Source organism: Ursus americanus, chromosome 5, assembly GCF_024610735.1.
Source record: "Ursus americanus isolate L20-20 chromosome 5, mUrsAme1.1.p, whole genome shotgun sequence".
In the NCBI taxonomy this organism is placed as follows: domain Eukaryota; kingdom Metazoa; phylum Chordata; class Mammalia; order Carnivora; family Ursidae; genus Ursus; species Ursus americanus.
This window is the reverse complement of record NC_142131.1, coordinates 25,873,091-25,897,629: the sequence shown is the minus strand read 5'-3', so window position 1 is coordinate 25,897,629 and position 24,539 is coordinate 25,873,091. Positions and strand designations below refer to the sequence as shown.

At 40.1% G+C, this 24,539-nt stretch overlaps 1 long non-coding RNA gene across 1 annotated transcript in view; it reads left to right on the top strand.

Moving 5' to 3' along the window:
- The window catches only part of LOC123791517 (uncharacterized), a 147,412-nt gene that overhangs the window by 61,719 nt on the left and 61,154 nt on the right, over positions 1 to 24,539 (top strand). Inside the window, exon 3 of the long non-coding RNA XR_015724456.1 lies at positions 21,793 to 21,930. This is a non-coding gene — a long non-coding RNA (uncharacterized LOC123791517). The remainder of the gene's footprint in view (positions 1 to 21,792; positions 21,931 to 24,539) is intronic.

Genomic DNA, 24,539 nt, shown 5'->3' with positions numbered 1-24,539 from the left:
AGGTTACATTTATAGGTCTAGGAATTAGGGCCAGATACCTTATTATCAGGTATCTTATTATCAGAATAAAATATTATTCTGCCTCCCACAATGTGCTAAGCAATCCATTGTGTGAAAATAGTGTAACATACTTAATGAATCTATAATTTACAGAACACTCAGCATGTTCTGTTTTTCTTTACTATAAACATTAACAAATATTTTTTGAGCATCTGCTATGTGTCAACTTCTCTTCTAGGCACTGGGGATAAACTACTGAACAAAATGGACAAAAATATCTCCCTCAGAGAGATTATATTCTAGTGGGCAAGGAGGGACATGAGCAATGAATGGATGATTAAAATGTATAGAATGTTAGTTTATGATAAGTGCCATGGAGCAAAATGAAGCCAGGAAGGAGAACAGGAAGTATTGAGGAGCTGCGGGTTGCAATTTTAAATAGAAGGTCCAGGGAAATAGGTGACATCTGAGCAAAGACCTGTATGGGATGGGACGTCAAGTCCTATTTATTCGTCTTGAATTGCAGTGTGATCAGGGCAACAGCAAGTGCAAAGGCCCGAAGAACAGTGAGGAGTCGGGGTAGCTGGAGTGGAGTGAGGGGGAGGTTGGTAAGGGTTGAGACATATTTCTTGGAACTCTTCTCTACTTATTGCTAGGTGGGATTAAAACAAGGATTATCAATTTGTGAATGCTCCCATTCTTTTCCTCCTCCCTTCCATATCTCCTTGGTCCTTCACCTGCAGGGAAGACACATTCTTGGTCTTCCTGGACCAAAGGGAGAGAGGAGAGCTACCCGGGGCAGAGGCAGGAGGAGTACTTCAGGGCAGAGTATTTGAGGAGGGCAGCTTCAAAGCACAGGGGTAGTGCATGGGGAAAGAGGATGAAAAGAGGTCTAATATATAAGTCTGTGGGTCCATCCTTTCCATGGTGTTTGACGCTAATAAGCAAATAAGTAGAGGGCACGAGTTATTTTGAAATTACTTTGAACTGTGAATTTACTTTGAATTTATGAACTGTATATTCTAATACACCATTTGGGACCTGAGATTCATGGGCCTTTTTTCAGGGTAGATTCGTACAAGCAAAATTGCTGGGCCAACAGGAACACTTTTAATTTCGTTATACAATATCTGATGTCCCCCCCCCACCCCCGCTGCCTGCCTAGAACATTTTGTTATTTTATACCCCAAACAACTTATTACCCACAAGTTCATCATGCTGAGTATTGGCACTCTTAATGTTTGTCAATATGATAGGGGAAGAATGATTTCTCAACAATATTTGTAAAATATGCATCTTGGAAATGGGAGGGTAAATGTCATTTCCTATGTTCATTGGCCACTTGTATTTCCTTCTTGGTGAATTGTCTGTCCATGTCCTTTGCCCTGTTTTCTTTTGGAATACTCATCTTTCCTTATTAAATTGATAAAACCATGTGTTATTTTCAGGATATTCTGCTTTTGCCCCTAAAACACTACAAGTAGGTTTCCCACTGTATTGTTAGGGGTTCTTGAGTGTGTGCAACAGAAGGTAACTGGTTTATTACGGCAACAAACACAGTGTTTTGAAAGGATATTTGGGTAGATCACAGAATCATTGGAAAAGTTAAGAAACTGGACTCTGAAAATAGAGCAGCACCAAGGGACGTGGGGTAAACAGCAGCCCAAACCACACTTAGGAACTGCCCAGTGAGGACCCTGCTGATACTGACATTAGATGTTGAAAGCTACTCTGAGCACCTCTGCCCTCACTGACCCTAGACACTTGCTGCTGCTGCCACCAAAATGGGCTGTCCTGCATCCGAGGGCCAGATTCAGGGTCCTGGGCCAGAGTGTCTGCTTGCTGACCCTTTGTCACAGCCTGCATCCTAGTTGCCTGGGGGCTGCAAAGGTGGATATGGGGACTTTTCATCTCCTGCAGCGGAAAGTAGACCCTGGTTTAATCAAGAGTCATAGAGTGGAGAATTCTGCTAACATAGGAAGGGAAGTCAGAGGCTAGGCAGAGAGAGGGGAGAGAGAGACCCTTATAACTTGCTTGTTGTTTAACTTTTAATTTTTTAAATAGTGCTCTTAGCTTTACAGAGAATTTAATTTTTTGGTGCATATGATCTAAAAATATCTTCTTTTATGATTTCTGATCTTAACAACTCTGCCATGACCTTTACCCTCTCTACCTTCCTGCAACCTCTCTGCTGAATGAACTAGGCTTGCATTTTTTAAGGACTTTTCTGTGCTTTTACCAATGGCTTTGCAGACTATCCTTTGAGTTTTTAGGCGGCTCTGATGTCCCAGGTCTTCCTCTCATGTCAGTGATGTGCTTGACCCTGAGACATGTGTGGTCTTGCTCTGGAGGCTAATTATCTTAGGTGGTGGCCCTTTCACCTTCTAGGTTGGGAATCTATTACCTCTCAAAATGTTTAACATTATGCCTTTTCGACAGGGGAATCTTTTTGACCTGTTCATCAAATATGTGCTTTCATGACTCAGGAGTCCCCTAACTCTCCTAGTCTCCTAGTGCTTTAGATATATTTTATTGCTCAGTTATCTTCAATTGGCCTAGCAAAACGTCATGGGATACTTGACATTTTGATATCCTAGGTATTAAATTGAAAAGCATCTACTGGATCATTTTCATACAGCAATCAGAGGGATATGGTACAGTCTTCAGGATATCTTGAATACCTTCTTTACTCATCTTTGATGGGCTTAGTCATCTTTGCTCTTCTTGTCTGCATGGCTAGAAACCTGTCCACACATGTTGGACAGAACAGTAACCTTAATATGTGCTAGTACAGAGAAGATTTGGAAGATTCTCTGCTCACTGAGCATATCTTGAGAAAGCTCAAACGCTGGCTCCCTATAATGACCCTCTCCAGACTCAGCTGTGGATGGAGGGAGAATTAGCATGTTTGAAAATGATATGGCCACTCTTTCACAGCCAGGGCACTCCTTGCAGAAACTGTCCCAGCATGGCACATCAGGAATGGAACTTGAGGGGTGCCTGGGTGGCTCAGTTGGTTAAGCGTCTGCCTTCAGCTCAGGTCATGATCTCAGGGTCCTGGGATTGAGCCCCACATGGGGCTTCCTGCTCAGTGGGGTGTCTGCTTCTCCCTCTCCCTCTGCCCCTCACCCTTGCTTGTGCTTTCTCTCTCTCTCTCTCTGTCTCAAATAAATAAATAAATAAATAAGATACTTAAAAAAAAAAAAAAAAGGAATGGAGCCTTTATAGTTGGAGCTATACCTGTAGGAGCTCGAGCCCAGATGTGAGATGTGAGAGATCCAAGCAGATGAGCAGAGGCTTGGAGACCAAAGTCCCTGTGGATGATGGAGGGAACCCTGCCAGAAAGGTGGCATCTGGAATGTTCAGACAGGCTTTAGGTGGCATCCCAAGCAGGGATCCAGGGCAGAGAGGCCTAAAATTGAGTGGAAGGAGGAGGGCTACTGGCTCTAGGCCCCAGGGGTTTGTGGTGAGGACCTAAGACCCCAGGCAGCTCATCACCACAGCACTGAGACAGAGAGAACAAATTGGAGTCTTGATCTTTGTAATGGGAGAGCAAGCTAGGGGCTGGGACAGAGGAATGAAAGAGAAGCTTGTTAAGGAGGAAGTAATTAAGTGCATGGCTTGTACAGCCAGCCTGCCTGGTTTCAAATTTCCCTCCTGTCACTCACTACCTGTATGACTTTGGTCAAATTACTTAGTGTCTCTGTGCCACAATGTCTTCATCTGCAAAGTGAAAGTAATAACAATGCCCACTTCATAGGGCTTTTGTGAGAAGCGAATGAGTTGCCTATGTAAAGTGCTTAGAACAGGGCTAGCACAGACTAGGTGTTAACAAAGTTAATTATTGTCATTATTATTACTAGAACTGGCACAAATAAAGCAGAAGAATCAACAGGGTGGTCTTGATGTGAAATTACCAAAGTTATTCTTATTCTTCAGTTTCCTCTGAGTAGGAATGATTGGTCACAGATCTGGGGTGCAGCTAAGCTTCCAGATGGGGGTCATGGGGTGGAAAAGAGCAGCAGAGAAAAGGAACCAGGCAAATTCTTGCAAGTACAGTTGGGAGAATGACTTTTTTGGGAAGATGGAGTGGGGATGGGCAGCAAACTCTGACACATGGTCATTGTGGCCCATAAGCAGTCCAGAATCTCCGGGCTCCCGGGGGCCCATGCTAGAGGTGTGACTAGTGAGAGAGAAGTCTAGAAGGTTCTCTGATATCCTGGGGACTCTGCTATGGTCTGGTTCTTCTAAACCTCCCGGGTGTGCAGTGGCTACAAGAGAGGTCATGCACCTGTGGCCTTATTCTGGCTCTTTTCTGGAACTTAAGGCATTAAAAAGTACAGACCCTATTTCACAAGTCATGGCCTCTTGGTTTCCTCTCCTACACACACAGACAAAACAGGACTTTAAAAAAGGGTTTATTTACAATAATAATAATGGCTGCCATTGTTGAAAAGTTTAATCATGTGCCAAGGCATGGTATATCTACCTGAGGGCCACATACTGAGTGAGTACCTCATTTAGCCCTCAAAACAACTCTGTGGGGTGTGTCTTATTATAGTCCCCATTTTGCAGATGAGGAAACAGGCCTCAGAGGGTCCAGTAACTTCCTGGAGACAAATAGCCAGCAAATGGTAGAGCAGAATTCCAGCTCGAGTAGTTCAACGTTCGCGCCTGAGCTTTTAATGAGAAGAGAGACGAAGAATGCTTTGGAGTTGCTATCTGAAAGGAAATACAGCATTTTTGACAGAAGTGAAATGTGTGCTGTTTGCTCCCTTCCTTGGTGAGCTGACACCAACCTGAGACATTTGCTCCCCTCCCTGGGCAGCATCTGTTTTATTTCTCCAAGGACAGCAATTCACTCTGTGGAGACTCTGCGAGAGGCCGAAGTTCCTTATAGCTTCTCAGATCACAAAACCCTTTTCAACAAGATCCCTCAGGCCCAGGCCCCTAAAAACTATGTAATAAATTTACCATCAAAATAATCTCACTTCGTCCCTCTGAGACCATTATGCTACAAACAAAGGTAACATGATATCCCAATAAATATTTCTCCTGTGAAGTCATTAGGGTTTTTATCCCCTCTACACAAAACTGTATTCTTCAAATTTAATATAATTTCATAGTTCTCCTAAATCATTCATGGGTATATATACAACATTCGACAGTTCCACATCCTGTCATTTGAATAAGAATGATTATTAAAGTTCAGGCTGAGACTAAAATGCAAAAGCACTTTACTGTTTTTATTATTAAAAATGCAGTAATGAAATATTTTAAAACGTTACAGTAATTATCTTTTCATTGCACAAACCTGCATTGTCAACTATGTCACATTAAAATGTTAAATCACTATTTTAATATCAAATTGCAGAAAGAGATAGAAAGAAACTGCTGAAATTCGTCTTCTATGCAGTGAATTTCTCTCAGCATTTTAGTACATGTGGTCTGTCATGGTTGAGAGGTGCTGCATTATACAGGAAACACCACAGATTTTGGAGGTCCCAGAGTTGAAATAATGAGGAGTTATAGAAAATGTGTATTTTTTCATCACTTTAAAAAAATTGAGATAATTAGCTGTTTTTCTGGGTTCCCAAACCCAAGCCTGCAGGACATCACTGGCAAGTGAGCAAATCCCGAACAGCTGGGCTTGCAACAATGAAATGGATCACAGAAGTCATTCTGTAGAGTGTGTGCTTTGGGCATCAACGTTGTGGTCTTCCCTAGTCCTGCTGGGCCACCTGCATTGGGTTCTACCAGCGGAGGTAACAGTAGAACAGTAGGGCGGCTCTTGTTGCCCTGGGACAAGTGTTAATGAGGAAGAAACACGGAGATGAGAGATACTGCATTCAGGCTCTTGCCTCTCAATGGATCCCGCTTGGGTCTCACAATATTATCTATAAAACCGCGCTACATGTCTTGATCACACTGGATATAATTATTACACAGAGGACTTTGACCTGGGACTTTGTCCCATTAGGTGATTAAAAAACAAAAAAGTACATTTTTAATAGATTTCGTGAGGAGCTAATTGTGTATGGGTCCGATTGCTTATGGGAAACTATCAGACGAGGTGCATACTGGGTCAGTAACTCACTTTTATGCCCTTTGAATCACATGGTCTTATTATCTATGCAGTTTGTTAAAAAATGAGCGTGGTATCAAAACTGAAAAATCGTCTGAATAGTAACAACAGGTTATATTAAAAACGAATTACACTGTTAATGAGGATTGCCATTCAGAAACTACTTATCTAATGGGTGGTTAGTAAATACTTCGCTAATTGATTTATACTGGTGTTATTCACATTACTACATCAAATCAGCCTTAAGGGATGCCACAAATTGAAAGCTTGTAACTTTAAAGAAATTTCCTTTATTAAAATTGAAGGAGTAACTCCTTTTACCTGTCCCCTCCCCCCACATTAGCATTTTTGTTCGGTTCCTGGGTATCTTAGATTTGATTCCTCAGGAGACAGAGATGAAAATAAGTGTGCAAGAATTTTATCAGGATGTGCTTTGGAAAACAACACTTGCAAGTGAGTGAGGAAAGCAAGACTGGGCAGAAGGTGAAGTTCAGTTGTGATGTTATTGCAACAAGGCTGCAGCCAATCCCGCCGAAGTCTGAATGTGGATTGTCCCTCAGTGAAGTCCCCAAATTGAGGCAAGGGAGCTCGGACTTGGTACCCCTCATCAGCCAGTCATGATATGTGGGCTACCCCTGCAGAAAGAAACACAACATTGGGCAAGACAGTTTTGGCTAAGGGCCATTTCTAGAGAGGGACTGGGCTCTGAGTTGTCGACAGGTAACGACCCTAATAGCTGGGAAAATAAGTGTCTGGGTTCTGCAGGTGGAATTTGGGCGGCACACCATAGAGCCCTTACACTGGATTATACCACAAATTTGCCACATGGGAACTAAACTCAGCCTCTTCTTAACAAGTTAAATTTTCCTTCTGACTTTCCTCTCTTTGTAATCAGCATCACCATTTTTCCTTACCCAAGGTAGTAGAGTAGAAATCTGAAGATTTCTAAAAATTGCCTCGGGCGATTTTTAACAGTCTGTCACATTTAATTTCCAGCATATTTATCCTTTTAAACAATTTTAAATAATTCACTACAAAATGAAATCTGGCATAAGTCCTATCTGTCTTTTACTCCCTGAATTAACTGAAGAAGCCAAGACAACAGATTTCTAGGCAGTTTGGGAACTGGTGATATAACTAAGGAATGGGGAGGTGCTGTCTCTTTTTCCGCTTTAGAGAAGAAAGCTTAAGTCAGTGGTCAGGCAAATAAATAGTCAACTATTTTCTGGAAGTGCAACTCTGTTTATAAGAATGCAAATGAATGACCTTGCAGAAGAATGTTGTTATTTTATGTAAAAAAAATTTTGTTAACATGAGCTAGATGTTTTCAGAGATTGAGATTTAAAAAAAAAAAATCTAGCTAGTAATTGTGGGTACGATCTCACCTTCCACTAGAATAGCTACACTGGCAAAGACCTAGCTGCCACTCCAAACACTGTCCTCGAAGTACTCGCAGGGAAACACAGGGGATATTAAATTATCATGTAATTAAATTAAATTATCACTTTACAATCCCACCAATAAGGCTGAGATGGCACTTCTGTTATGAATCCTTGCTTGCAAATCCTTTTACTCTGGGATGAGAACTCCTTCCTCGCAGAAGCAGTTTCGGCTTAAAGGTGAAATTGTAGATTAGATGATTGTACAAGAATTCTTGCACCCAGAGGACCCTAAGGACAAAAATTAAAACTCATTTGCTATTAATACTTACGATCTTTGGTGTTCGAATAATTTTACTTGCCCAAAACATGGGTCTGTATTGTACATATTGATAAGTTCATGTTCTTTTTTTTTTTTTTTTAAGATTTTATTTATTTATTCGACAGAGAGACAGCCAGCGAGAGAGGGAACACAAGCAGGGGGAGTGGGAGAGGAAGAAGCAGGCTCATAGTGGAAGAGCCTGATGTGGGGCTCCATCCCATAACGCCGGGATCACGCCCTGAGCCGAAGGCAGACGCTTAACCGCTCTGCCACCCAGGCGCCCTGATAAGTTCATGTTCTAAATATCAAACTGTTTTAAATCTTAAGAATACATTTTTGGGGGCGCCCGGGTGGCTCAGTTGTTAAGCGTCTGCCTTCGGCTCAGGGCGTGATCCTGGCGTTCTGGGATCGAGCCCCACATCAGGCTCCTCCACTGGAAGCCTGCTTCTTCCTCCCCCACTCACCCTGCTTGTGTTCCCTCTCTCGCTGGCTGTCTCTATCTCTGTCAAATGAATAAATAAAAAAATCTTTAAAACAAACAAACAAAGAATACATTTTTGGTTAAGTAGTAAGTGGGGACATTTTAATATTAGGAAATTTAAGATATGCAAACAAATACCTATTTCTAAATGAAGAAGCCAGAAACCAGTACTGATGGTTTGAAGCAAGAGCACTGGGGGCCACCAGCGTTTGTCTCCTCCACACTTACTGGATGCACAGCATTTACAAGATATCATAATGATGTCCATGGTGCAGAAAAAAAAACAGGAGCTCAGCTTTCTAACAATGTAAAAAGGAAAACTGGGCAAGAAGACCCTTGGGACTCAGTTTTCTTCTTTAAGCCCATGAGGTTTCTTAAGCAAGTCCTGTTAGATGCATAAAGAAGATGAGGTTTCTCCAAGAAACCACCCAACGCCCAGGTGGTGCGGCGTTGCTGGGCCCAGTGGTGAAGATGACTATAAGGTGAAGGTGAGTGAATGTCTTCAGGTAACGAAGAGGAGCCAGCGATCTGAGATGGGGCAGGGAATGTGGAGTAGGTCTGCATGAAGACCTTGGGAAATTAGACAAAGAGCTATTTGCTCTTCTCCTTCTTTGTAAATGGAATAGTAAAGTTGTATAGCTACACCTCTTTTCATAGATGCAGTTCATTTTGTCTGCACAGAAGAGCATTCCTGCTCCCTGGCAGAACTACTCTTCCCCAAATCCGATCATTTATTCCTGGTGGGCTTGGAATCAGAGCACTATGTTCTTGGGCCACAGATGTGGGTACGTGACCTTCTTCCCTTGGCAGATATTCCTGTGGCACAACTCTCATCTTCTTGCCCTTGCCGTGGTTTGCTGTTTGTTTCTCTCTCAGAGAGCTTTTAGTTGGGTTTCTGTCACTTGCAAAGGAGAGAATCCTGACTACTATCCCTCTTAATCAAACCACCAAGGACAGAGGTGGAAAAAAGAAGCCATAGAAGGGTGTTGGTGATAAGATGCTCGTATGGACTGCTAGGTTCTTGCAAGTACAAGGAACAGTGCCTCACTAAGGTCTCCCTAAGAAAAAGTCCAAGGACACATATGCAGAGACTATAAGTGGAAAGCCACCAAAAAACTGGGACAGGTTTAGGGCCAGCTACTCTTTAGGTCTCTCTCTTCTGGCCTCTGCTGCACGTCAGCTCTACTCCTCAGAGTGTCTGTTCCATTATGCCTTTACTCCTATTGATCAATACTCTCCCAGTTTTCCAGTTCAGATCCCAGGAGGTCAGCTAATGACACTGCTGATCTTATTGTGCAGAGTCCCTTGTTCCTGGCCACTTGTGGGTGGCCAGCTAACCTCTTTGGATGAGGCACAATCTCTAGTCCCATCTCCCTGCCCTGAGCCGTAATAACAAAAGCTGAGGAATTTAGAAGGAGGCAAACGTTCCATTTTTGTCCATTGTAAGAGATGTGTGTTCCAGAACAGTGGAAATGAAGAGTCATGATATGAAACATCAAGCAAATATTAAATAAACACATTTGCAATAGAAAATTTAAAGTGCCCCAGAGCTGGGGGTATGGAGAAGATACAGGACGATGACTTGCTGAAGTGATCTGGGTCAGAGCCAAGGGCTTCAGGTCCTACAAAAAGCAAGACCAGGGTGGACACTTTTAAACTCAGAAGGTTGAGGCTGCTCACAGCCACAGCAAAGCCTCTGGCCTCTACTTGGCTTGACTTCTACTCTGACTGGTAGAAACTAGGTATAGTCATCACATATTCTTTTTTTTTTTTTTTAAGATTTTATTTATTTATTCGACAGAGATAGAGACAGCCAGCGAGAGAGGGAACACAAGCAGGGGGAGTGGGAGAGAAAGAAGCAGGCTCATAGCGGAGGAGCCTGACGTGGGGCTCGATCCCATAACGCCGGTCCCATAACGCCGGGATCACGCCCTGAGCCGAAGGCAGACGCTTAACCGCTGTGCCACCCAGGCGCCCCAGTCATCACATATTCTACTCTTTCCACCATCCCTCCAGAAGACTGGGGGCGGGTCACACAGACCTGGGGTGGGACATAATTGACCTTGGGTAAGTTTCTTAGCTTCAGAAACTTAGTTTCATCTAAAGATGGCATTATCTGCTTTCAGAGGATTGCTGTGAAGAGCAAATTAGACAATGCCTGTAAAACACTTACCTGGTCGCAGGCACAAAGTGTTCATTGAATGCTAGTTATCATTGCTATATCATCATCATCATCATTATCTTCATTTTCATTATGATACTTTCAAGGTGAGTGAGTGTAATATGACTCCAGGGATGCATCTGTGAACAAAGCTTATCTCTCTACCTGTTTGCTGATACTAGTCATTTCTCTAACAAACACCTCCCACTTCTAAGGAATATTAAAATCCAGATATATTTAGGGGCGCCTGGGTGGCTTAGTCGTTAGGCGTTTGCCTTCGGCTCAGGGCGTGATCCTGGAGTTCTGGGATTGAGCCCCACGTCAGGCTCTTCTGCTGGGAGCCTGCTTCTTTCTCTCCCACTCCTCCTGCTTGTGTTCCCTCTCTCACTGGCTGTCTCTGTCAACTAAATAAATAAAATCTTAATAAATAAATAAATAAATAAATAAATAAATAAATAAATAAAATCCAGATATATTTAAACTGTACAGTTATATGTCCAAAGTGAATATTACTTTATACAACTTAGAAGATTTTTTAAGAAGATTTTTATTTTAGGGGCGCCTGGGCGGCTCAGTCAGTTAAGCGTCTGCCTTCGGCTCAGGTCATGATCTCAGGGTCCTGGGATTGAGTCCCACATCAGGCTCTCTGCTCAGTGGGGAGTCTGCTTCTCCCTCTCACACTTACTCTCCCTCTCTCTCTCAAATAAATAAATAAAATCTTAAAAAAAAAAGAAGATTTTTATTTTATTTTATTTTTTTATTTTATTTTTTTATTTTTTTATTATTTTTGTTTGAAGATTTTTATTTTAAAAAAAGAAAGGAAGGAGGAAAGGAAGGAAAGAGAGGAGAGATGGAAGGAGGAAGGAAGGTAAATAGGAAAGACTGACTTGTTAAAGTCTTCTTCCCCTTGTAAGATTGTATACTTCATTATGAGATTAATTCCTATTGTCAGTTGAGGTGTCAGTTCAACAACAATGAAAAACAACCAGAAAAAGATACCTGACAATTTCATTTTGTAATACAGAATATCTGGGTATATTTATGTGAGATATATACCTTATGTAAAATCATATCGTATACAGACCTTATGTAAGATACTGAGAAATCATTCATTTGGTCCAACATGCCTCTAGCATTAGCAACAGTTTACTTGAAAAATATATGAAAAGGTTGGGAGGGTGTGGCTTAAATATAATCTTCAAGTTTAAAATTTAATTTTATATACTGCCATGCTGTCTCATTAAGTATGCAGGAAAGGGAAGAGTAGTATTCTTCAGACTTGAAAAAATTAATCCATGTTTCTTGGCATGGACAACAATGTTATATTTAAAATATACATATATAATGTGAGACCCTTTATCTAATAAAAGGCATGAAATCTATCTTATTCACTTTGTAACTTACACTAACTGGAAGTTGATCAAAGAAAACTACTTCTATTTTTATTACATTGTTACTATTTTTATGGATAAAATGTAAAATGTATGATAAAAATCCAATATACAGTAATTGAAACATACAGTCTGACCTCACATTGTTCTGATAAATCTGTTCATTTCTGGCCATTTTCAGTGTTGCTATAGTGAACAGTGTTGACAAGTAGATGAAAAAAACCTTATAAATGGAATTCTGATCATAGATAAGACTGAACATAAACTGTCTCCCCACATTTCTGCATGTTAGGAGGCCCGGCTTGTGCCCCAGATGGCCATCTCCCAATAATACATAAAACATTTCTTGCTAGAGCTCGGCACACGTTGAATGCACAGGTCATTGGAACAGAACAATAATTCAATTCACTTAATAATGACCTCACTGGGAACAAACACAGACCCAGGGTGATGCTGTTAGAAGAACAAAATCGTATTAGAGTTTTAAAAATGAAATTCTTAAAAAGCCGCCATGCTCTCTTGTCAAAATAGCACTTAAATGTATTCAGTGTTTAGCGACCAGGCAGGCTCACCGAGTTTATTTTAGTCTCTTGAATTTTACTGCTGTGTTTCTGTGCCATGTTTCTTCGGTTTTCATGCTAGTAGCTTTCCTGGGAAGGTCAGTGGTGCCCACTGAACCCTCTATTGGCTTATTGGCTGAGCTCATTGATGAAGAAGCCTGGAGTTCATCACTTTTTCTTTCCTTCTGGCTGAGATGGCAGTCAATGAGGAATGACTGCAGAAAGTTTCAGAAGGACGCATGGGAATCATTTAATCAGACCAATAAAATAAGCTATTTATGTATGTAGCAGTTATAATAACCTCAACCACCAAAGCAGTCTTTCTCTAGAATAATTTTTAGGTTTTTAAAGCTAATTTTATTTCTAGCTTATAAAGCTTAAAATTCAGGATTCCCTTCTTTGGCAGAAACGAATGAACTCAGCCAGGAGAAATCATCGTCTAGAATGACCCCTTTCTGGCATCTAGATACTTGCTAACAAGAGAGCTTCATGTTTTGACACCACTGGTACACATGAGATCAGGCCCCACCTACCCAGAATTTTTAGCCACGATGTTCATTTCTATATTTTAAAACTAAGCCCAAGTGCTATTGAAATTAGGCCATTTATTGTCATAGTTTTAACTATTAATACCACATTTTCTAACTTAATAAACAGCAGGGGCTTTAAATATGTTTTTGCCTGATATGTTTTATTAAAAAGATCTTTAACTTTTGGGATCCAAATCATAAATCTGCAGAAAAGAGAGGTAAAGAAAAGAGAACACAGAAGCAGTCTATTCAAATCAATATTTTGATGGTTGTAGAACAGGGAGAACATTTTGTGGAAATTTTGTCAGCAATTGTTTTATAGTTTATTTTATTATTTTATTCCTTATTCTTCCCCCCTCCCCTCATCTATCCTAGTGGGCTTGAAAAAGCTAAATCTCCTTTCGTAAAGAGTAGCACTTTTATGCGTGGGGAACACATCTCTTTATAGGACCTACCTATTAGCTTATTTCTGTACCTGCCTCATCAATATCAGCTGGAATACCCTGTAATAGTGGCAATTTATTAACCTCTGCTGAAAAAGCAGGAGAAAGAACACTCATGCTATTTTTCCATGAAAATGGTGGTTGGAGTTAGGGGTGTTTTAGGGATGTAGTAGTATGGGGGCAGATGGGGAGGGGGTTAAAGAAGCAGAGTCATTTCCCACTACACATATATAAATTTTTAAGCATTAAAGAGGTATCTATAATCCAAAGAAGATATCCCATTTTCCTTCATTTTCTCCTCCCTGCTTTTACTGATACTTCTCTGAGAAGTCATAGCCCTTGCCTCTAAAAGAACCTACTATCGGAAGGAGAGAAAACACAGAAGGTAAATAAATAAATATAAAAGGCAACAGGTAATTTAGCGACCATGTTGATAGTATAGGAGTTGCAAGGCGTTTGTGCAGATCCTGCTGCTGTGATATATAATAGATTGTATCTCAATTCTCTGTGAGGCTGGAGGGGGATTTCCCTTCCCCCCCCCCACGACCCCAAGGAGCTACTGTGTCTCCCCATCTCTAAAGACGCAGGATGCTGTGCCCATGATTTCAGTGGCAACAGCTTAGCTTCTCAGTTTACCTGCCTTGTGGCTGGCAAGGCTTGCAGAACCCGAGAAGGGTGCTGAAGAGTTCGTGCACCCTTCTCAAGGGAAAAGGAGGGGAGTGGGGCACAGGAAGCCTCACTCCTCTCCCAGCTTAGGCACTTGGAAAGGGAGAGCAGGAGGGAGGAAAAATCCAGCACGTGCTGCTAATCATCACGATAGTAACATTTGCACAGCACTTACTGCGCAGAGAACTGTTCAAAGCTATTGCCATGGGTTGTTAACTCAGGTGATTCTCCCAACCACCCTGTAAGGAAGGACTATTAATATCCCCATTTTACAGATGAGACACAGAAAAGCTAATTAACTTGCCTAAGATCACACAGCTGCTTAACTGACATAGTTGGGACTTGAGCCCAGACATGGCTGGACTCCAGCGCCTCTGCTCTTACGTGGTTCACAACGCGGGCTGCACATTAGAATCACTTGGAGAGCTGTTAAACAATATTGATACCTGGGCCTCCATCCCAGAAATACTGATTTAATTGATCTGTAGCGGGGCCTGGGGGAGGAGTACTTTAAAATTTCCCCAGGTGATTCTAATGTGCGACCAGGATTGCCAGCCCAGCCATTCTACCTCTCACTATCCTGTTACTCCATTATCTCTGCACCTCTCCCCCTCCTCCCTGTTACTCAGACGATTCTGCCCTGATCATAGACTCTGCCATGCTCCATTTTTCCTCCCACACAACATGGCTCTTGCAGTGGTGTTAAAATATGCCCCCAGGTCTTTGACACTCCTCTCTTCAAAAGGTGAAGCCTAACTCCCCTCCCCTTGAATGTGGACCAGAGAAGGTGACTTGCTTCTAATGCGTGGAATCTGGCGGAAGCGATGGTCTGTGACTTCCAAGACTAGGTCATAAAAGCCATTGCAGCTTCCTCCTTGTCCTTCCTTGTGAATTGTGGACTGCTTACTCTGGGGGAAACTAGCTACTATGCCCTAAGAACACTCAAACAGCGCTATGGAGAGGATCTATCTCACGGCAAGGAAATGTGGATTCCTGCCAACAGCCACTGAAGACCTAAGGCCTTCCAGCAAATAACCACTGAGTGAGCCAAATTGGGAGTGAATCTTCCAGCACCAATGAATCCTCAAAATGACTAGAGCCCCAGCTGACATCTTGAATGCCACCTCATAAGAGATCCTGACCTGGAGCCATCCTGCCAAGCTGCTCCCAGATTCTTGACCCTCAGAAACCATGTGAGCTAATAAATGTTCGTTGTCGTATGCTGATAAATTGTGGGGTACCTTGTCATGTAGCAACAGATAACTAATAAGGCTGCCTTCATCCCCACCCTCCCACATTGACTTGGAGCTGGGGAAGTTGCCAGGGCTGCAACAGAAAAGTGTTCTGACATCCCAAGGTGGAATTCTGAATGTATTTACCATAGAAACATAGCTCCATGCATATTTATGTATGTACATATATGTATGTAAATGCATAGGAAAAGTCTGGAAGGAACAAGCCATACTGTTGATAGTGGTAGAGCCAGAAATAGGAGAAGGAGTGAGATCAGGAGTGGGGGAGGAAGCCCAGAGGAATTTTCCTTTTTGCCCTGTAGACTACTGTGTTGTTTGGATATTTCACAACGAGAATGTATCTATGTATCACCTGGGTAGTTAAACGTATTTTTCCCACGTAAAAGCAAGGGGAGTAAAAAAAGAAGTGTAATTGTACCTGAGTCTGGGTTCTGTTGAAGTTGAGTATTATTAGGAATATAGTTCTACAAGTATATTATGGATACAACAGTATTGCATAGTCTGTCCTGACAGCCTTAACACCAGGCAGAACACTGCATTGCAGGCACTGTAGTGATGAAGAATGAGAGAACAACAGGCCTTGGAACCTGACCCTCACATGTGTTTGATTCCCGACTCTGACACTTACCAGCTTGGCAAGTCATGCAACTGTTCTGAGCCTGTTTTCCTCATCTGTAAAGTCAAGATAGTGATAGGAGAATTAAATATAGGGCTTCACACAGTGAATGATCCAGAGGCAGTACTCATTAAATGTCGTTTTATGGAAAACTATGTTCCTAGTTCCAAACATCTATATTTTGGAATCATTACATGTAAATAAATTGAGGGCTCCATGAATTACACGGTTTTGTTGATTTACCTTTTCTTTGCAGAAGGTTCATGACACAAAGCAGACTTTTAAAACACATTTACCGCATGAATATTGCAAACATTGCAGTGATCAAATATTTGTTTTTTATTTAAAGTGATAAAGACCTGAACATATTTCGCATTTACAATGGAGAAACCGGGGACAGTGGAGATGAACATACAACCCCAAAGGGTTGAAACAGTGCTAAATCTGAATTCTACTGGACATTAGCATCAAAGAAAGTTGGACCATCCCATCCTGTACACATACATTAGAGGTTACACACGGGGAGCCTGCAGACCCCAGAATATCAACAGAGGTATTTCATTTAACCCATACAGTGTTTTTGAGAAACATTTGAATTTGTTGCCCACATTTAAACTTGGAAGATTTTATATAAATATACAGATTTCAGACTGCTTTTAGAAAACTGATGTATCCGGCTATCTTGGGCCCGTTGGCTTGGACTGAGTCATGGATTCCCTTTTTAGTCAGGGGAAGGGTTTTCCAAGAGGCCACAATTCCTACTTGGACTGGCCTGTGTTACTCATTAAGGTTACTTTCTCGCCGTTTATGTATTGAGTTTGCACCTCCGACACTCTGGATGTTTATTCCAATGCAATGAGAGCATTGTTGGGACAGGTCGGTCATGTGCTTCTACAATTATAAAAACTGCCCAAGCAGGCCTGCAATGTAGAGGTCCCAGAAATGAAGGCCATCTCTCTCTCTTACCTTCTACTGAACTGAAGGGGAAAAAACGTAGAGCTCTTTGAAACGTTTCTACGAGGAAATGAAGAGCTGCTATTTATAATCTACTATACTTCTACAATGAGCTAATATTTATTAGGAGGCCCTCCGGTCTCTCAAATGCTCTAAAGTTGCATGTCATCATAGTCAATCTATTTGTGTCATTTTTCCATTTGACTGAGTAGACTGGGACTCTTTTCCCCAGCATATGCTCAAATCCTACCAATGGAAGAAAAATCTAAACCATGACCCTTGCCTTTGATATATGTAGATAGATAAATACTTATCAATTTTGACGATACCGAGTTCATTTTTAATATCATGGAGTCACTTGTAAATCAATTCCTGTCCAATACTTGTGAAATAAATGTTCCTGTCTGGTCGTTATTAAAAACAAACAAAAAAATCAGTCCTATTGCCTTTTGCTCTGCTTGAAAATCTCTCCATGGCAAAATTATTCCCCATAATTAACACAAGCTAAAGATGAATTGGTGATTAAAAAAGAAAAAAGATTCTTTCATTTGCTAATAATTTGTCTTAGTCTAGGTCATTTCCCCCCAACATTTTATTAAGAAAACTTTTTTTTTTTATATTTTACTTTTAAGTAATCTCTACACCCAGTGTGGGGCTCACACCTACAATCCCTGAGATCAAGAGTCACATGCTCTACTGACTGAGCCAGCCAGGTGGCCCAGAAAACTTTCAAGCATATAGAAAAGTTGGAAGAATGTCACAGAGAATACCTATACCTTTATCATCCAGATTATACAATTTACATTTGCTGTATTTACTTTAACACATACACATTCATTCTTCTATCAACCTATCGCTTCACATTCATTTTTTGATACATTTCAAAAGAAGCTGCAGACATTAGTGGATTTCACCTCCCAAACACTTCAGCATTGGAATTCAGTATTTGCTTAATGGGTTTAAAAAAATTGTTTTAGTGTGGTGCAATATATGTAACATAAAATTCACCATTTGAATCATTTGTAAATATACCATTTGGTGGCATTAGGTACATTCACATGTTGGGCAAACATCACCACTGTCCATCCCCAGAACTTGCTGTTTTCCCATTTTAATGGGAAACTCTGTACCCATGAAACTAACCCCTCACGCCCCGCCTGTCCCCTCTGCCCCTGACAACCACCATTATACTTTCTGTCCCTATGAATTTGATTACTCAAGGTACCCATATAAATGGGATCATACAATACTTGTTCTTTTATGAGTGGCTTATTTCATTTAGCATAATGTCTTCAAGGTTCCACATTGCAGCATATGTCAAAATTGCCTTCCTTTTTCAGGCTGAATAATATTCCATTGTATGTACGTGGTGCATGTTGTTTATTCATTCATCCATTGACGGACACTTGCGTTGCTTCCACCTTTTGCCTATTGCAAAATAATGCTGTTATTATGAACATGGGTGTACAAATGTCTGTTCAAGTCCCTACTTTCACTTCTTTTGGGTATATTCCCAGAAGTGGAATTGCTAGATCATATGGTAATTCTATATTTAATTTTTTGAGGACTTTATGGGTTCTTTTTTATGTAAAATTTACACACAGTGAAATACACACATCTTAATCTACAATTTGATGGGTTGTGACAAATGCATACTCTAGTGGATATTTTTTGTTTCTTTTTTAGGTCCTGAATATATGTAAGAATTTTTCAGTTAGATTGCTGACATTTTCTGTGACCAAAATTCTGATAGAGTATGGGCTTGGATGATACCAAGCATCACTTTCAGGATCTACTGACCTTATCAATTCTCATATTTTGAAATCTTTTAAAAAAAATCTCACAGTCCTGTAGCACCTGGGTGGCTCAGTCAGCTAAGTGTCCAACTCTTGATTTTGGCTTAGGTCGTCTCATGGTTGTGGGATTGAGCCCCATGTCTGAATCCATGCTCAGCATGGAGTCTGCTTGAGATTCTCTCTCTCTCTCTCTGCCTCTGCCCCTCCCCCCACTCACACGTGCTCTCTCTCTCAAAATAAATAAACAAAATCTTTAAAAAAAAGATCTCACCATCCTGAAATCAGGAATTTGCACAAACAGTTATCTACATCTTCCACTACTGACTATAAACACTTTAGCTTGTGTAAGCAATGACTACAATTGCTTCAGAGAGGGATTTTTAAACAGAAGAATGCATGTTGAACTCAATTTTTTAGCTCCTACCCATTACCAGGGATGAGATGATCTTCCCCTGCCTCTATCATGCAGATTTTCTGGAGTCTATAATGAGGCTCTTCCTAAAGATTCTAAGCAGTCAGTGAACAATGTTTATCTTGCACATCAAGAATTTATATTATTGACAATGAAAACAACAATGTATATAGCAATCAGATTGGCAAAAAGTGATAATAGTCTTGTTGTGAAGGGTGTGGAAAAACAGGCATTCTCAGATACTGTAGGTGGCATTAAATGGTAAGAGGATTTGTTACTTAGTGCTTGTTAACATTTTTAATATACCTTTTTCCAACCCCAGGAGTTTCACTTCTAGGAGTTTTGTTTTTTACAGAGATGCTTGTACAAGTGTACCAAGATATAATTGTACACTGTTGTTCATTGCTGCATGGCTTATAGTAGCAAAAAATTGGAAACAACCCAAATATCAGTCAGTAGGTAACTGCTAAACATAAATCCTGATATACCCACATTTAACTGGTATAACTTGCTTTACCAGCTTGGACACAAATAAGGTTACATCGTTTTTATTTTTTCAAATTTCATTAGGCCCGAACATCTATGTGCCCGATTAGTGCCAGAGGAAGTCCACTGCCTGTCTCCTTTCTTAAGGCCTCTTCCCTCCCCTGAATTATCCAACCACCCTGGGGCTTTACTCCTTGCAAAGTGGCCAGTCCTGCGTCTAAATGCCTCATGGAGAGAGAACTAGGGAATCTGATTAGTCTATTAGAAGCCTTATTTTCAGCGTCTGTTGCTTCTGTTTGCCATAATATGACTGTTGAAAGCTGTAAAAGTAATAAATAGGGTCTACCATTGTATAATAAAGAATTTTTAAAAAAAGGTTTGATTGAGACTTTGTTTTGAAAAAATAAAAGATTATCTTATCTTTAAATGTGATTTATCTTTGAAGACACACATGTAACAACTCTAATTGCAACAATGCTCTAATTTTTAGAATAAACAAAGAATGAATCAAGTTTTGATTTGGTGAGGGGGATAATTTTCCCAGCAAAATTATATGATAGCAAATTTTGACACCCTTCACTTCATGCTGACTTTTATAGCAGAATCATACAAAGGTCATTTTGAAAAAAGATGTGAAGGCTTCATCAATTTTCCTGAGAGCTTCTCTTAATCCTTTGATATTCAAATAATTCTCCTTTTGAAGAATTTATCCTCTTATCATCCTTGTTGTTTTTCTCATCTTTAATTGTTAACTGGTCTAACACTGCCAGATACTCATTTGCTTATGGAACAGTTCTCCAAAATCACTTTCAATGACTTCATAAAATTCTGCATCTTTTGCAAGATTAGCAATCTTACATGGCCACTGAAATGCATTTTATTTACATTGTATTGTCAGATGTTTATGACATCTACCATCAGCAAAATTGACTGACTCGGTGGGGAGAGATGCTGGTAATAAGTCAGGAGGGCTATTTAAGTGGGGACTCCTTTAGTAAGTGGTCAGTTTATTAGTGGATATTTTTTCGTTACGACCAATTTTTGCTTTTCTACACAACTTAGCAACTACTGTGATTCAGATAATGGTAGTGAATAGCTGGAAAACGAGAAATTTCTATATAATGCCGCACTAAGAAGGAATGAGGTGTGTATTGACATGGAAAAACGTTTCGCAATGCATTGTTAAATGAAAAAAACAAATCCCGAAAGATATGAATACCATAACAATGTTTCTAGGAAATAATAATAAATGTTAGTGTATGCATCAAAAATATAAATAAATAAAACACCTTGGAAAAGTATAACTATTAGCAGTCATTTCTCATAGGTGTGTGGGGAGGGGGGGAAGCTCATCTTGGTAACCTTGTTTTTAATGAGTATTTATTATACTTTCAAAGATGATGAAAGCTAATTAAAAATATCTTTTAACTAATACAGCTGTGAAATGCCCAGAGGTTAAAAAGGGAAAAAGAAAAAGAAAAGAAGAATCGGCTGTCACTGCATTAGTGTGTCCAAATAGTCCACTCTCAGAAAGAGCTTTCACAGGCCCATTTTGAAGGGGCATAATGGGATTCTTCAATATGAACCTGTTTTGTTATAAACAGCCCAGAGCTCATTCTGAAAATAAACAAGCCACAAACATTTACTGAGAATCTGTTATTTTCATGATACTGTGCTATACTTAGCGCTCCAGGGAATATAAGGATCTATAAGACTACTAGAGCCTTTCCTTAAGAAGCTAACAGTTTAGTTGAGAAGGTAAGACTCTCCTCACTGAATGAAGTAGGCAATAGCACCTGGTCATCAGTGACCAAGGTCTGAGCAAGATAGTAAAATTGTGCCAAGGTAGAGATATTGACTAGCTAAGTTTTCAGAGTCTTTGCTCCTGCTTAGAATTTGGTGGGTCCAAGCATTAGATGAGTGTCAGAATTGAGCATAGATATTAATCTTTAGAGAAGAATGCAGCCCTTTATTCTACATGGGAAGATAAATTCACAGATTTGTCCAAAGACCAGTTAGAGCTCCATTCAGACCTTGTGAGGGCTTCAGGGGGTTTTTCATGGGGATACTGATGAAATGAAATGGTGAACAGTGGGGTTTGTATTTTTTTGCTCTCCTGCCCCGTTTTAGTGAATGAGGAACCTGACACTGACTCAAGGCTACACTGCTGCTAAGGACAGAATCAGAATTTGAATCCAGCACTTGGGACTTTAGAGCCTGCTCTTAATTTTTATGATCTACTCCTTTCTCTTTGCAGATTATAGGCTAATTGTCACCTGCCACATATGAAAGGAAGAGTTGTTTGGCATGGCACTGATCATTGTGTATATTCACTGGGAAGTTTACCCTCAGGAGAAAAGAGAAAACCAGCTGTGTGAATGGAATTTGGAGAAAGGTAATACCTCCTTGTAAACAACAGTAAGATCCATGAAATCTCTATAGTCTTCCTGGAAATGCAGTTGCCAAGATTTCTGTAGACTTGGTCTTCCTTTTCACTCCTGGAAAGAATCCATTTAGGGCAGAGTTGAAACACATAAACAGAGTAGCACTTTCTCTTCTGCCTCTCTTCTGCCTAAGCAGTAAATAATCAGAGGTGCTTTGGAATCTGAAGTTAGGTACAACAAAATTCACTTCTAAAAATTTGCTATTGAGGTGCCTGGGTGGCTCACTCAGTTGAGTGTCTGCCTTCGGCTCAGGTCATGATCTCAGGGTCCTGGGATCAGGCCCCAAGTCAGGCTCCCTGCTCAGTAAAGAGCCTGCTTCTCCTTCTCTTCTCACCCTACTCCTGCGCGCTCTCTCGCTCTCTATCTCTCTTGGTCGCTCTATCTCAAATAAATAAAATATTTTTTAAAAAATTTAAAAATTAAAAAAATAAAAATTTGCTGTCGGTATACTTCAATTACAAACTCAGGATAAAAGGGCTTTATACGTGCTATATAACATAACGTATAGTGATAATGTAATGTGCTATAATATTTACCACTTAATTGTTCTTTAGAACTCCTTAAAACTCTTTAGAACTCCTTAAAACAGAGGGGAAATGTGACCTTATCATTAGAGTTTAGCTTGGATCTGTGAGTCTTTCCAGGAAAGTTAAGAACTTTTAAAAAGTGTACATTTTAAAAAAAAATCATTTGATCTTTTAGGCAAAGCTTATTTTATGTATGATCTTGCAAAATAGTATCATAGAAGAATTGAATATAGAAATAAAATGGTTTTAGTTCACTACTGTGGTCAACATGAAATACAAGATAACTTATTTAGGTCCCCTCCCTTGTTGCAGAGTGAAAACAAACTGCTGCTTAATACCCACTTTTGAAACGCAAAAGTAACCCCTTTTGATAGAAAATGTCTGGGAGTTACTGCCTTAAAAATTGTCTAAAAAATACCCTCAACATCCTGAATTATAGGAAAATAACTTGTGGATAATGAGCTACACATTCTTTCTCTCCGTCTTTGCCCTCTTTATCTCTGAGAACGTGAGGAGTTGGCATTGAACATAGCAATGACTTATGGACAACCTCAAAGGTCTGTGGGGAAAAAAAATCTGCAGTTTTGCTGAGGCAAGCATCAGAATCCCAAACATTATTGTCTGAGAACAAATCACTTGATTAGTGAGTGGGCTCAGCTATCCACCTGGTATTCACATCTTAAGCAAGATCTTATGGTTCTCTATAATCGTCACATCTGCAATAAATCCCAAGAAAAGATAATAACTTTGCTTCTTTGTAAAAATGGCCCTGAAAAGAAAGTCAACTGCCAGTGCAGTACTGAGAAGGGATGGCATTTATTAATTTGCATTATCATATTTAGATAATTGCATGACTATATTTATATTTAGATTATATTTAGATTGTAATTAGATGCATGACATTGGAGGCCTCTTGATATACTTATAAATTTGAAGACTCCCTGTGTATACAGGCATTTCTCTGCAGACTGGCGTATGACTTCTTTAAACAGAGATGGGAAGACACCTTCTGGTTTCACCTGTTGGTTAGGAAAAAAAGAAAGAAAATATTATATTATTATGATCTTTTCAGGGGTAAGTACCTTTGGAACCTAAAAGGTACTGTGTAACTGTCGGGGTCTAAGATTGCTGTTTGTCAACAAAAGCTCTCTTGGGTCAGTGAAGTGGTTTCTTTCCTCTAAATTTTGCTTTTAAAAAATCCTCTGTCGTTGACCTTGTTCACCATGCATCTGAGAAAGGGCTCATTGTTTTCAGCCGAGAATTCCATACAGTAATCACCATAATCCTAGAATTTTATAAACCACAGAATTAAGGTGGCTCCCCAACTGTATATCACCAGGCTGTTGACATTGAAGAGCTTCTGCCATCTTTGATATACATTTCTAACACCCATTTCCCCAGAATGTTATTAGGCATGTTAGGTTCTAACTGAAGATTAAAGTTGAATCACTTATTATTCTGCACATGTCCCTTACTGGTAGTCAGTGAAACTCAGATGAGAATACCCTATCCAGGATTTGATTGTGATGACACATGGCAAGATGTCAAGCATCTTCAGAGGTCTTAGATGTTTGGCCTAATGCCATTTGAGAGATGGCCTCAGATTTTCATTTGGCCTTCATGAGATATTGCAAAATGTTATTCTCATAACTGGTTCTAGCTGTAATTCTTTTCTTTTTTTTAAGTTTTTATTTATCTAGGTGTAATTCTTAATGATTCTCTTGGGAAGGTGGTAGCATCATATAGTTGGATTTACAGATTCTGAAGAATCTTTGTTGTCTCAGAAGAACTCAAGGAAATTTAATTTCCAAACCTGGAAAAGATTCATTTTTTTGAATCACTTGTTTAGCCTTGTTGCCTTGAGTCAAATAAAGTGAGTTACTCTTTATGAAGCATGAACAATGCCAGAAACACATCATTAAAATGTTAATTTAATTTGGCCTGTTGAGGTAAGAATCCATGCGGTTTGGTTCACCTAGAAGTGACTGGGGCTAAGGATGTTGTTGTTGTTGTTGTTTTAAGATTTTATTTAT